Source organism: Pseudophryne corroboree, chromosome 6 (genome assembly GCF_028390025.1).
Source record: "Pseudophryne corroboree isolate aPseCor3 chromosome 6, aPseCor3.hap2, whole genome shotgun sequence".
NCBI lineage: Eukaryota > Metazoa > Chordata > Amphibia > Anura > Myobatrachidae > Pseudophryne > Pseudophryne corroboree.
In genome coordinates, this window is record NC_086449.1 from 63,890,928 (window position 1) to 63,904,681 (window position 13,754).

The 13,754-nt window shown below is 42.5% G+C and overlaps 1 protein-coding gene across 3 annotated transcripts in view; it reads left to right on the forward strand.

Moving 5' to 3' along the window:
- Positions 1-566: 566 nt before the first annotated feature.
- LOC134936145 (gastrula zinc finger protein XlCGF17.1-like) overlaps positions 567-13,754 on the forward strand; it is a 31,511-nt gene continuing 18,323 nt past the window's right edge. The window contains exons 1-2 of one of the 3 annotated variants that reach the window (XM_063931064.1): positions 567-665; positions 3,281-3,388. The gene's annotated coding sequence lies outside the window, so the exon portion shown is untranslated. Of the gene's footprint in view, positions 666-1,528; positions 1,647-3,280; positions 3,389-13,754 lie in introns of those variants that run through there. The other 2 variants (XR_010180460.1, XM_063931065.1) reach the window with 2 other exon arrangements.

Here is a 13,754-nt window from a genome sequence, read left to right on the forward strand (position 1 = left end):
TCTGCCACAAAGTGCTCATATTGTACTATATGTGGCAAGACAATTGATTATAAAATTATTCTAAAAACAAAATAGAATGTGATACAATATGTTAAGACACACTAAATAATGCGTGTAATGTATGATAAGTGCTACTGTTCATAGAACATATATACAGTATATGTGTTTGTTTATGTTATAGTTTAGCCGTGAATCATTGTGAAGTTCCTGCTGATATGTAGAACAGGTCTTTCTGCTGAAACTGTCTGGACAATAGGTGACTCCTAAACAAAAGGTCCCTTTGGTGACATAACAGGAGGCCAGAGGCTGCTGTGATGTAATTAGAATACAAGGTGTTACCCCTGCCAGGGTGTAATTAGCATTTACCATTGTAGTAAGGGACTTTAGGAATATTTACACCACATTTACAAGACAAGGAGCTGGGCACGAGAAGCTGATGTGCTGAATGACTATATACTAATGTTATGAGACCCTAATTTACATGTCACCTCTCAGTGTAAGAATTCCTTCTGGCCACCCTGGGAACTACTGGGGAGAGATGGGGGAGGAGTGACTATAAATAAGCTGTATCAGGTCACTGATAGCTGATGGAGGAGCTGCTGGATGAGTTACTGGTTGGAGAGCTGGATGGAGGAGTCAGATACAGAAGTAACCTCCAGAGAAAGGTAATTATATTATATTTAAGAATATATTTATATGTATAAAAGATTTGTAGATATAATATTGTAGATATTTCTTGTTATCAATACTTAAAAAGGTTTACCTTATCAATGGTTTTATAGTTAGTATAGCAATATAATTTGTTTATATAAAGATACACTACTCTAAGCTTTATATTCTATATCATGTATTATTTATTAATATTGTATTGCAACAACCACCCCACAAAAATAATCAGATATAACATTTTTATTACATTGTCTACATGTTTCTATGGGTCACAGTGTAGTTAGATATTCATGAAGTATTATAAAACAAAAGGTCTATATATTTTTATCCCATCATTTCTGTATCTGACGGGACCTGTATAATTATTTTTATATTATATAAGGGCCATTCGAGATATTTTATTTATATACAAATATATCCCTGATTTCCCTTATAGTGTTCCGCATTTTCAACATTATTACATCAGCAGTGTATTTTATTACTATTTTTTATTTATTTTTATTTTTATTATTTCATATACTCTCTTAGGGAAATCTTTTTAAAAGAATTCCTTTTTCCAATCTTATATATTAACATATACTTTCCACCGCCTTATAACTTACTGTTGTATTGTAACATTTTCATGTTATTGCCATTGTCTATTTATACTTTCACAAGAGGCATTTTTGGATACTAATGGATTGAATAATTTGTATGTCTTTTTAGAATTTTGTTCCCAATTGATAGGGAATGGGAGACTAATATTGACACCTGGACGTAATGCACACACCAGGTGTCATCAGGCACTAGCACAGGCTTAATTGATAGCCACACACCTTTGCTCCTGATTGTACATTACCTAGTTATAAACAACTCCAACACCCGGTTACAGGGTGTCTCACTGAGGAAGCCAGAAAGTGAAACAGCTGTCTGAGGAGACTCCGTGCAGTGCAGCCACTGCTGGAACCGCACACCCTGATATCCACGCGCAATCTTAGGTACCTTTCCATTAGAGTAACAGCCGGCGGGTCCACATGGTGGGTAACGGATCCTGTAATACCCTGCGGCATCAGGACCGTTACTACCATTAGGGTCCCAGCACTGTTACCAAACTACTTTCTTCCAGTCACTATAGGCAAAAAAGAGGTACCGCTCACCTTGCATCAATGTATTTACACATGCAAGGAAGCAGCATACACTCATAAGGGTATTGGTGCTCTTTATTTCATCTTACTGATAACACGTATCTTTAAATCTCCCTTTTTTCAATGCTCTCTCATTGTCGCAAGGAGAACTCAGAGGACATCCTGCGCTGTTGCATCAGGGTGCCCGTGGGTGATCTTTTCAAAAGCAGAAGCATTCTACCTGTTTCTAACCCTTAGGTGCAGATGGGACACGCTCATTCACTGTATTAATGCATGTCACACAGTGAACAGTAGCCACCCCACTACATCTATGATAGGAGTGCCTTTTTCTTCCCCTTTTCTGCAATTTGCAGCAGCTCATTTGCTCTTCACCTCTCTAACTCACCAATATGACACGTGTCAGAGGATAGATTGGATATTTACCCTGGTTACATTGATTCCTGCATATTGAAATGATGGATATATATGAAGAGCAATATATATATATAAATATATATATATATATATATATATATATATTTGCTACAGCTTGTTTTTGAGGCATACTAGATACGTCTGCCCAGACAACTTCAATTAGTAATAGCCTGCCTGTACCTGAGATACGGATCAGGGTGTTATTTATAGTGGATACTCGATGCCCAGAAATTATTTACTAATATAAGGCTTTACTGCACTGAGAAAATGAACAGTATTTGCACTGTAACATTTACAAGATTATTATTATTTTTTGTTTATATTATGGATATTTATATCCTAGATCCTGAATAAATACTATGATTATTTCGCTACTACCTCTTTATAGGAACCAATGACATGCAATCGATGGGGAGACTGCACTTACTATGAAGTTTGAACACACACACTAAACCATCATTGTTACTTATTTACTCTACGCCAGTAGCATTTATTACGAGAGACTGAAGTATTGATGATAAATCTATCTACAGTGTTTCTGTTTCCTGTGTTAGCCGACTATACCTGCCCACTATTTGTCTCCTTCTGTTAGGGAACTGTTAAGGCTAACTGTTGCAGGAACTAGTGTCAGCATTTATCATATTGGCCCTGACTGCGTCAGGCATAGCTTCCAATGGCGTGTTCATACCACACGCAAACCTACGTGTGTTTTTTTTTTTTTTTTTTTCATTTTTTTTTTCTATTGTTTTGTCATTTTTGTATTTGTGTGTGTTTTTGTCCCAGTCCTGGTTGGTGGCAACAGCTTTTAATGGTAATTAATATAAGTTAGATTTTATGCAATATTTTTCAATGAGTGCCCCCCAAAAAACGAGAGTCTTTTCCTCTTCTTTTTTGGTATACTAGTGTTCACTCTCAGGGGTGCACCTCCACATGAGTTACTGCTATAGTATCCTTCAATGAAGGATTACATTCTAAACTACTGTGGTTTTTTCCAATTCATTCAGTGTCATATCATATTTCACCACCTGTGCTCAAGTTTCCCCTATCCCCTTTCTCCCTCTACATATAAATAGGCTGTATCAGGCCACTGATAGCTGATGAAGGAGCTGCTGGATGAGTTACTGGTTGGAGAGCTGGACGGATGGAGCAGTAAGAGACAGAGGAAGAATCTCCAGAGTAAGGTGATTATATTATACATAATAATATATTTATATGTATAAAACATTTGTAGACATTATATTGTAGACATTTTATAGTTATCAATACTTAAAAATGTTTACCTTAGCAATGGTAATATACAGTAGTTTAATATAGCAATATAAATTGTTTATATTGAAAAAGGATCCACTACTCTAAGATTTATATTCTAGATCATGTATTATTTATTAAAATTATATTGCAGCAACCCCACAAAAATAACCAGATACACCATTTATATTAAATTATCTAAATTTTTTATGGGTCACAGGCTAGTTAGATAATCATGAAGCATTATACAAATGAATGTAAGCTCATACTATGTGTATAACTATATTGATGAACATTTATGGTTTGTTTCCTAAAACCTGCAGAAACAATTTAGTTGTCTCTTGGTCTTATAAACAAATAATCTGCTGAGCAATTATTAAAATGTAGGCCCAAATCATTGGATCATTTGTGTGACAGCTATACATTGTTTATCAGTCATGTATCATTTGTGTATAATACAGTTGTATATACTCTGTCAGTGACCCAGCGTGTTTCACAGAAATTTCACACTGAGCAGAATGACTGGGTAGGCACATAAGTTTTCAAGAGGTGCCTGGAGGTGAAATATTGGTGTTTGCCAGCACTTACACATACACACACACACACACACACACACACACACACACACACATAAGTATGCACATATAAATTACCAACAACCCAGAAGCACCCAGATCTTCCCCTCATTAAACACTGACTCCACACTTAACTTATTCCCCCAAAAATACCACAGCAGTACCCAATCACCCAACCCTCATTCACCATCAACCCCCAGTCCAGAATCACCCCTCCTCATTCACTAGAACCAACACCCCTGCTGTGCTCAGACAATCTTTCTCGCCTTTTATTCACTAAAAACAAATGAGCAACCCGACACTCATCACCACTTCACTACCATAAGCCCAGAAGTGGACACCCTCTTCATTCACTATCAACACCCCAAAAACACTCAGACACCCCACTACAACACCTACAGACACCCTACACCTACCGCTCTATGCACCACCTGTTGCTGAACAGGGATATAACCTTCTGGCTGCCCCATGCTCACTGTTCTCACCTCCAGATCAGAGGAACCAGGGCCCACCTTGTGAGTAAGAGCCATGGAGGGATGATGAGCAGGTAGAGGAGGTAAGGCAGGACATACACTGTAGTATGTGCACCTGACTCTTATTAGCCTGCTGCACTGCAGATCCTCCAGAATCCAGAGGGGGCTCTACAACTACTATGGCAGAAACAGGAAGGGCAATGGAGAAGGTTGCCCTATTCAGGTCAGGCATCTGGAGGTAACCTTCTCTATTGTCTTCAGTAGTTCCCCCACTTTTACTGTCATATGATCACATTTTCCCCATTATAATGGTGTGCGCAGAGAAAATGGCAGCATCCTGGTGCATCAGCTGACAGTAGGTGTGACAGGATCAGTAGCATGTGTTACCCATCTATGGTCAGTGCAGGAGGTCAGTAATGTATAATCTGCATATTCTGAGGTGAGAGTAGGAGGATTATACAATCATTATGGAAACATTAGATTTAATCTAATATATAAAGTATTGGTATCTGCTGCAGGAATGTAGAGGTCTCTGTACTGCACATGTAACTGGAAATGGGCATATAGCAATTTGACAACATACAAGCATTTTAAAAGAATGGTAATTGACTGGATAATATTTGATATGCTTTTCATTAATTGGTGCATAGGTAATGAACACTGCTGCAAGTTAATACTGGTTTGAAATAATTTATGCCTTGGTAATCAAAGATTAAACATTTCCATAGATATAAGGCTTATGTGAGTGGGGTAAAGTGTCTTATAAGATTTTATTGTGGTCCCTGAATAGTCTGTGGGGGGCGCTCTTTTAGAAAAATTAATACTTTACTTTTAATATTTAATGATTGCAATTTCAAAAATAGGTAATATTAAAGGTCATGCGTCTCAGACCAACATGGAGAAATTAGTTCTATAAAGTTATTCTAATGGTAGCAGGCAGAAAATTCGTTAATTACAGTAGTGGAGAGGTGATAACTTAATCTTTAAACCTTTGCAGCACATTTAGTGATAATTCACCTGATTTATGGGCTTATTTAACAAAGAGTGAAACATATCACTGTGAGTGATACATTACACCAGCCAATCAGCTCCAAAATGCCATGTGGCAGACTGTTTGAAAAATAACAGCAGATTCGCTGGTGCAATTTATCACTCGCAGTGAAATTTATCACTCATTGAAAAATGATCCCAATATTTTGGACAAAAGTCAGTCAATTCATTGTATCAGATCCCTGAGAGACCAGAATTTATGCAGTGAGTCATTTACACAATATTGCAGTTTCAATGCAGGCAATGCTTATGGTGGAAAACAAATAAGTGACATAGCCATGCCAAAATACAGATTTATAAAATGCTCACAGGTATGTGATGACATAGAGGTGTAGATCATTCACATGAGTTATGAAGAGCTATATAATATAATTCTAATCACATTCAATCTGGTGTAACACATATGGCACAAGCAATTAATGTTGTGGTTTCCAAACTTTTTTGAATCACAGTATCATTTTTTTTCATGGCAGCTCTTGGCAGTGGCGGGACTTGTGAGTGGTGGGCCAGTTGCAAAAATATATTTTGGGCACCCCTCCTCCTCTGCAACCAAGTTAGCAATATGCTGCATGGCAGTGGGTGACAGGAGAGGCAGATGGTGACAGCGTAAGACAGGGGAGACAGAGGGTGACAACAGAAGCAAGAGGAGGCAGAAGGTGACAGCAGAATACAGGGGAGGAAGTGAGACAGTGGGTGACAGGGGAACTAGCACAATGTTCTGCAAGGTGTGAAGGACATGGGGCATGTAACTTGGTGGGGGCAGGAACACAGCAGCCTCTGCTCTGTCTGTGATAGGAGTCCCCACCTCTTGTGCTTTTCTCAGTTTGGCACCCAGGCAGATGCTGACAGTGCCAGTTACACTGGTTGCAGGAGCGGTTCTTGGTGCTGGCAAGCAGTGCCTGCACCCGGGGCGCTGCGGCCTGGGGGTGCGACCGCAGTCACACTGCAGGTGCCCGACACCTACCCTCACCCCGCTCCATAGCTGCAACAGATGCCGTGGGCATCCACTGCAGCCGGTGCACCTGTCAGATGCTAGAGGTCATTATTAAGTATATCTAGTGTCTGTGCGGAGTTGTTATGGGAGAGACGTCATGATGTCTCTCCCATAGAGAGGAGACGCAGGCGGCCAGACGCAGCAGCAGCAGCGTTCGGGAAGCAGGAGCAGGGCAGTGGTAAGTATTGGAATTTTAGTTTTTTGTGTGTGTTTGTAAGTGGCTACTAAAGGGCCCAGCTACTGGGGGCACAGCGACAGGGGGCACAACTTCTGGGGGCACAGCAACATGGGGCATTGCTACAGGTTGCAAATCTACTGGAGGTGAATCAACTGGGGGCAACTCTACTAGGGGCATATCTACAGGGGGAAAATCTACTGGGGGCAAATCTAGTGGGGGCACAGCTACTGAGGGCACAAATACTGTGAGCATAACTGTAGCCAAGCCCCTATTCCTATTTTTTGATGCGCGTCTTTGGCGCGCACTAACTGTTTTGCCGTGGGGGAGTGGGTGGCACACCAGCGGAAACTTTCACACTGGGCACCACAAGATGTAGAACCGTCCCTGACTGGTTTTCAGCTGTCCTTAATTCACAGACAGCAGTGAATCAGAATAATGTACATCTGTCTTAATTAGAGAAGCATATGACTGTGACCATCAGCGCTGACAGATGGCAGGATGCCTACCAGTCCAGCACACACAAGGTCAGACTTGCCTCCCTAAGGGGCAGGTCCCTAAGGCAGTGGGGCCCACTCTGCTCTCTTCACTGGGCCTATCACCTGACATTGCTCAAAATGGTCTACGGGGGTTCCAGGGGATAACTCATTGCTGGTCTGTGCAGCAGTGGGCCCCTTAGTCTTTAGGGGCCCTTGTGCAATGCACTTGCTGCATCAATGGTAGTTCCACCTCTGGCTCTTGGCCAAGAGTTTCTTGTAAAAATTTTTAGATAAAAATATTAAATTAAGTAAATTGCATTTAGATATCATCTATAGGTTTAATTATTGGGTGAGGGACATGATTGACTTTGGTTTGTCCACATATGTTATGACTGGTAACCACTAGCACTGTTTTTGCCTATTACATTAACCATAAATAATTTGAATTGGTCCTGGACTACCAATCCTAGGCACCCCTGCAAGTGTCCAGAGGCACTCATGGAACACAGATTGGGAACTACTGTGTTAATGTATGATAATTGCGCAGTTGCCTTGTTATTGACATGAAGGATAATATTGCACAAATTATTCAGACAAAAATTGTTACACAAAGGTCAACTGACAATGGGATATGTGCAATCCCAGAATCAATCACACATATGCAGTAAACCTCAATGTAAATCCTCTAGATATCACAGTCAAATAGCACAAGTATCTTGATATAGGTATTGCCTGGATTCACCATACATTTGTACTTTAAATGGTCCATCTCTTAATATTCCACATAGAGCTGTTTAGCATATATTGGACTTGTGGTCATATATTACATCACTCTATGGACAAAAGTATTTGTACACCTGACCGTTACACCAACAGGGACTGTAATGACATTGTATTCACATAGGTGTACTTTAATATGGAGTTTGTCCCCTTTTTGCAGCTATAGCAGCTTCCACTCTTCTTGGAAGGCTTTCCGCAAGATTTTGAGGTGTTTCTGTGGGAATTTGTGCCCACTAATTCTGTAGAGCATTTATGAGGTTAGCCACTGATGTTGGAAGAGAAGGTCTGGCTCTCATTATCTGTTCCAGTACATCCCAAATGTGCTTGAGGTTTAGGTCAGGGCTCTGTGCGGGCCAGTTAATTTCTTCCACAATAACTCATCAAACCATGTCTGCACACAGCTCCAAACTACTTTCTCTAACCTCCTCTATCAGCATCTCCCAATGGACTAACTCCTCTTCTTATCAAGAGCCACTGCATTGATATTGTATTCACCAGACTATGCTCAGATTCTGAATTCATTAACACACACTTTTCCCTCTCTCAGATCACAATCTTATCACCTGCACGTTTTCCTCTATTACTTCAAACTCAATGTCACTGAAGTCTATCATGCCTCCTCAAACCTGCAGAAATATTACAGCTATTAATCTTTTAACAACTATCCACCTCTCTATAGCAATTGTTCTCACTATTTTATACATTCACCTCTCCTAAGACTACTGTATCACACTTGAACCAGACTCAAGAAATAACCCTTAATGAGGTGGATCCAGCTACCCATCCCAATTCATGTAGACTTACAGTATGTGAACCATGGCACTCTAAATTCACAAAACACAAAAACACTCAAGTAAACTAGAACATCTGCAGCATAAATTTCATATTCCAAGTGACTAATTCACATATCTATCTACTACTCTAATCATAATGCTCTGGATATTGACAAACCAACATATTTCCTATCCTCAAACTCTACTCGAGCGTCTAACCCCAATCAACTTTTGAATATACTTAAATCACTTGTTATCCCTCCTTTACCGAACCCACTATTCACTGTCTGTAATGTACTCTCCTGGTTTGGTATAGATCTTTGGATGTCCCACTTATCTCTTTGAATGATGTATAACATAAAAGAAAACACAGAGACCAAGATCCTTGTGTAATACTGTATGGGTAAATTGCACACTATGACAATTTTCATGCACACCACTAGTAGTGATTAATAATCTGTTGGGGTTTAACACCTAAATCAAACCACTCACAAGGGTGAATAATGTAATGAACTTATCACCACCTCACATCAGGAGAGATACTCTCACCAAGCAGGATTAGTTTTAGGGGATGCCCCCTTTAATAAAGAACTCACAGATGTGATACTTGCATGCAGACAGTAATAGACCTTTATCTTGTGTTCACACCACAGAAAAAGGTTTCAGGGGATGCCCCCTTCAGCAAAACACAAACAAGCAGGACTCTATTCCAGGTGATCAATTTAAGCACCTGAGACAAAATTGTACAAAAAAAACTAATATTTGAAGAACAGGCACAAACTACTGTATGAAACAGACTTTCATAGCATGTGGATATGATTAAATTCAAGTAGAGGAAAGTCTTCTAAAAGCACAAACCACAAATAGAAAAGACGTGTTACAAAATAAAGAAAAGAAAAGTGGAGACGAAAAATTACAATGGGCGTTCATTACCAAATTTCATTCACAACATAGGGATATAGAAAAGGCTTTTAAAAAGAACTGGCAGATTTGACAAAGATATCCAGTGATTGGAAATCTGTTACCTGATAAACCTGTACATATATACAGGAAAGCCAAAAATATTAAAAATAAGATTTTACTTACCGATAAATCTATTTCTCGTAGTCCGTAGTGGATGCTGGGGCTCCGTCAGGACCATGGGGATTAGCGGCTCCGCAGGAGACGGGGCACAAAAATAAAAGCTTTAGGACTAGGTGGTGTGCACTGGCTCCTCCCCCTATGACCCTCCTCCAAGCCTCAGTTAGGATACTGTGCCTGGACGAGCGTACACAATAAGGAAGGATTTTGAATCCCGGGTAAGACTCATACCAGCCACACCAATCACACCGTACAACTTGTGATCTGAACCCAGTTAACAGTATGACAAACGTAGGAGCCTCTGAACAGACGGCTCACAACAATAACAACCCGATTTTTTTGTAACAATAACTATGTACAAGTATTGCAGACAATCCGCACTTGGGATGGGCGCCCAGCATCCACTACGGACTACGAGAAATAGATTTATCGGTAAGTAAAATCTTATTTTCTCTGACATCCTAGTGGATGCTGGGGCTCCGTCAGGACCATGGGGATTATACCAAAGCTCCCAAATGGGCGGGAGAGTGCGGATGACTCTGCAGCACCGAATGAGAGAACTCCAGGTCCTCTTTAGCCAGGGTATCAAATTTGTAGAATTTTACAAATGTGTTCTCCCCCGACCACGTAGCTGCTCGGCAGAGTTGTAATGCCGAGACCCCTCGGGCAGCCGCCCAAGATGAGCCCACCTTCCTTGTGGAATGGGCCTTGATAGATTTAGGCTGTGGCAGACCTGCCACAGAATGTGCAAGTTGAATTGTGCTACAAATCCAACGAGCAATCGTCTGCTTAGAAGCAGGAGCACCCAGCTTGTTGGGTGCATACAGTATAAACAGCGAGTCAGATTTTCTGACTCCAGCCGTCCTTGAAATATATATTTTCAATGCCCTGACAACGTCCAGCAACTTGGAATCCTCCAAATCGCTAGTAGCCGCAGGCACCACAATAGGCTGGTTCAGGTGAAACGCTGAAACCACCTTAGGCAGAAACTGAGGACGCGTCCGCAGTTCTGCCCTGTCCGAATGGAAAATCAGATATGGGCTTTTATACGATAAAGCCGCCAATTCTGACACTCTCCTGGCTGAAGCCAGGGCCAGTAGCATGGTTACTTTCCATGTAAGATATTTCAAATCCACCGATTTGAGTGGCTCAAACCAATGGGATTTGAGAAAATCCAAAACTACATTAAGATCCCACGGAGCCACAGGGGGCACAACCGGGGGCTGTATATGTAGTACTCCTTTTACAAAAGTCTGGACTTCAGGAACTGAAGCCAATTCTTTCTGGAAGAAAATCGACAGGGCCGAAATTTGAACCTTAATGGACCCTAATTTGAGGCCCATAGACAATCCTGTTTGCAGGAAATGTAGGAATCGACCCAGTTGAAATTCCTCCGTCGGGCCTTCCTGGCCTCACACCACGCAACATATTTTCTCCAAATGCGGTGATAATGTTGTGCAGTCACCTCCTTCCTGGCTTTTACCAGGGTAGGGATGACCTCTTCCGGAATGCCTTTTTCCCTTAGAATTCGGCGTTCAACCGCCATGCCGTCAAACGCAGCCGCGGTAAGTCTTGGAATAGACACGGTCCCTGCTGAAGCAGGTCCCGTCTTAGAGGTAGAGGCCACGGATCTTCCGTGAGCATCTCCTGAAGTTCCGGGTACCAAGTTCTTCTTGGCCAATCCGGAGCCACGAGTATCGTTCTTACTCCCCTGTGCCGTATAATTCTCAGTACTTTTGGTATGAGAGGCAGAGGAGGAAACACATACACTGACTGGAACACCCATGGTGTTACCAGAGCGTCCACAGCTATTGCCTGAGGGTCTCTTGACCTGGCGCAATACCTGTCCAGTTTTTTGTTGAGGCGGGACGCCATCATATCCACCTTTGGTTTTTCCCAACGGTTCACAATCATGTGGAAGACTTCTGGATGAAGTCCCCACTCTCCCGGGTGTAGATCGTGTCTGCTGAGTAAGTCCGCTTCCCAGTTGTCCACTCCCGGAATGAACACTGCTGACAGTGCTATCACATGATCTTCCGCCCAGCGAAGAATCCTTGCAGCTTCTGCCATTGCCCTCCTGCTTCTTGTGCCGCCCTGTCTGTTTACGTGGGCGACTGCCGTGATGTTGTCCGACTGGATCAACACCGGCTGACCCTGAAGCAGGGGTTTTGCCAGGCTTAGAGCATTGTAAATCGCTCTTAGCTCCAGTATATTTATGTGAAGAGACATCTCCAGGCTTGACCATACTCCCTGGAAGTTTCTTCCCTGTGTGACCGCTCCCCAGCCTCTCAGACTGGCATCCGTGGTCACCAGGACCCAGTCCTGTATGCCGAATCTGCAGCCCTCTAACAGATGAGCACTCTGCATCCGTGGAGACAAAGTTATCCGCTGATGCATCTGCAGATGCGATCCGGACCATTTGTCCAGCAGATCCCACTGAAAAGTTCGTGCGTGGAATCTGCCGAATGGAATCGCTTCGTAAGAAGCCACCATTTTTCCCAGGACTCTTGTGCATTGATGCACAGACACTTTTCCTGGTTTTAGGAGGTTCCTGACAAGTTCGGATAACTCCCTGGCTTTCTCCTCCGGAAGAAACACCTTTTTCTGAACCGTGTCCAGAATCATTCCCAGGAACAGCAGACGTGTCGTCGGGGTCAATTGAGATTTTGGAAAATTCAGAATCCACCCGTGCTGTTGCAGCACTACTTGGGTTAGTGCTACTACGTCCCCCAGCTGTTCTCTGGACCTTGCCCTTATCAGGAGATCGTCCAAGTAAGGGATAATTAATACGCCTTTTCTTCGCAGAAGAAACATCATTTCGGCCATTACCTTGGTAAAGACCCGAGGTGCCGTGGACAATCCAAACGGCAGCGTCTGAAACTGATAATGACAGTTTTGCACCACGAACCTGAGGTACCCTTGATGTGAAGGGCAAATTGGGACATGCAGGTAAGCATCCTTGATGTCCAGGGACACCATAAAGTCCCCTTCTTCCAGATTCGCTATCACTGCTCTGAGTGACTCCATCTTGAACTTGAATTTTTGTATGTACAGGTTCAAAGATTTCAGATTTAGAATAGGTCTTACCGAGCCGTCCGGCTTTGGTACCACAATAGTGTGGAATAATACCCCTTTCCCTTTTGTAGGAGGGGTACCTTGACTATCACCTGCTGAGAATACAGCTTGTGAATGGCTTCCAATACCGTCGCACTGTCTGAGGGAGACGTTGGCAGAGCAGACTTTAGGAACCGGCGAGGGGGAGACTTCTCGAATTCCAACCTGTAACCCTGAGATACTACCTGCAGGATCCAGGGGTCCACCTGTGAGTGAGCCCACTGTGCGCTGAAATTCTTGAGTCGACCCCCCCACTGCCCCTGAGTCCGCTTGTAAAGCCCCAACGTCATGCTGAGGGCTTTGCAGAAGCCGGGGAGGGCTTCTGCTCCTGGGAGGGAGCTGCTTGGTGTACTCTCTTACCCTTTCCTTTGCCTCGGGGCAGATATGACTGTCCTTTTGCCCGCTTGTTCTTATAGGAACGAAAGGACTGCGGCTGAAAAGACAGTGTCTTTTTCTGTTGGGAGGGGACCTGAGGTAAAAAGGTGGATTTCCCGGCTGTTGCCGTGGCCACCAAATCCGATAGACCGACCCCAAATAATTCCTCCCCTTTATAAGGCAATACTTCCATATGCCGTTTGGAATCCGCATCACCTGACCACTGTCGCGTCCATAAACTTCTTCTTGCAGATATGGACATCGCACTTACTCTCGATGCCAGAGTGCAAATATCCCTCTGAGCATCTCGCATATAAAGAAAAGCATCCTTTAATTGCTCTATAGTCCATAAAATACTGTCCCTATCCAGGGTATCAATATTTTCAGTCAGGGAATCCGACCAAACCACCCCAGCACTGCACATCCATGCA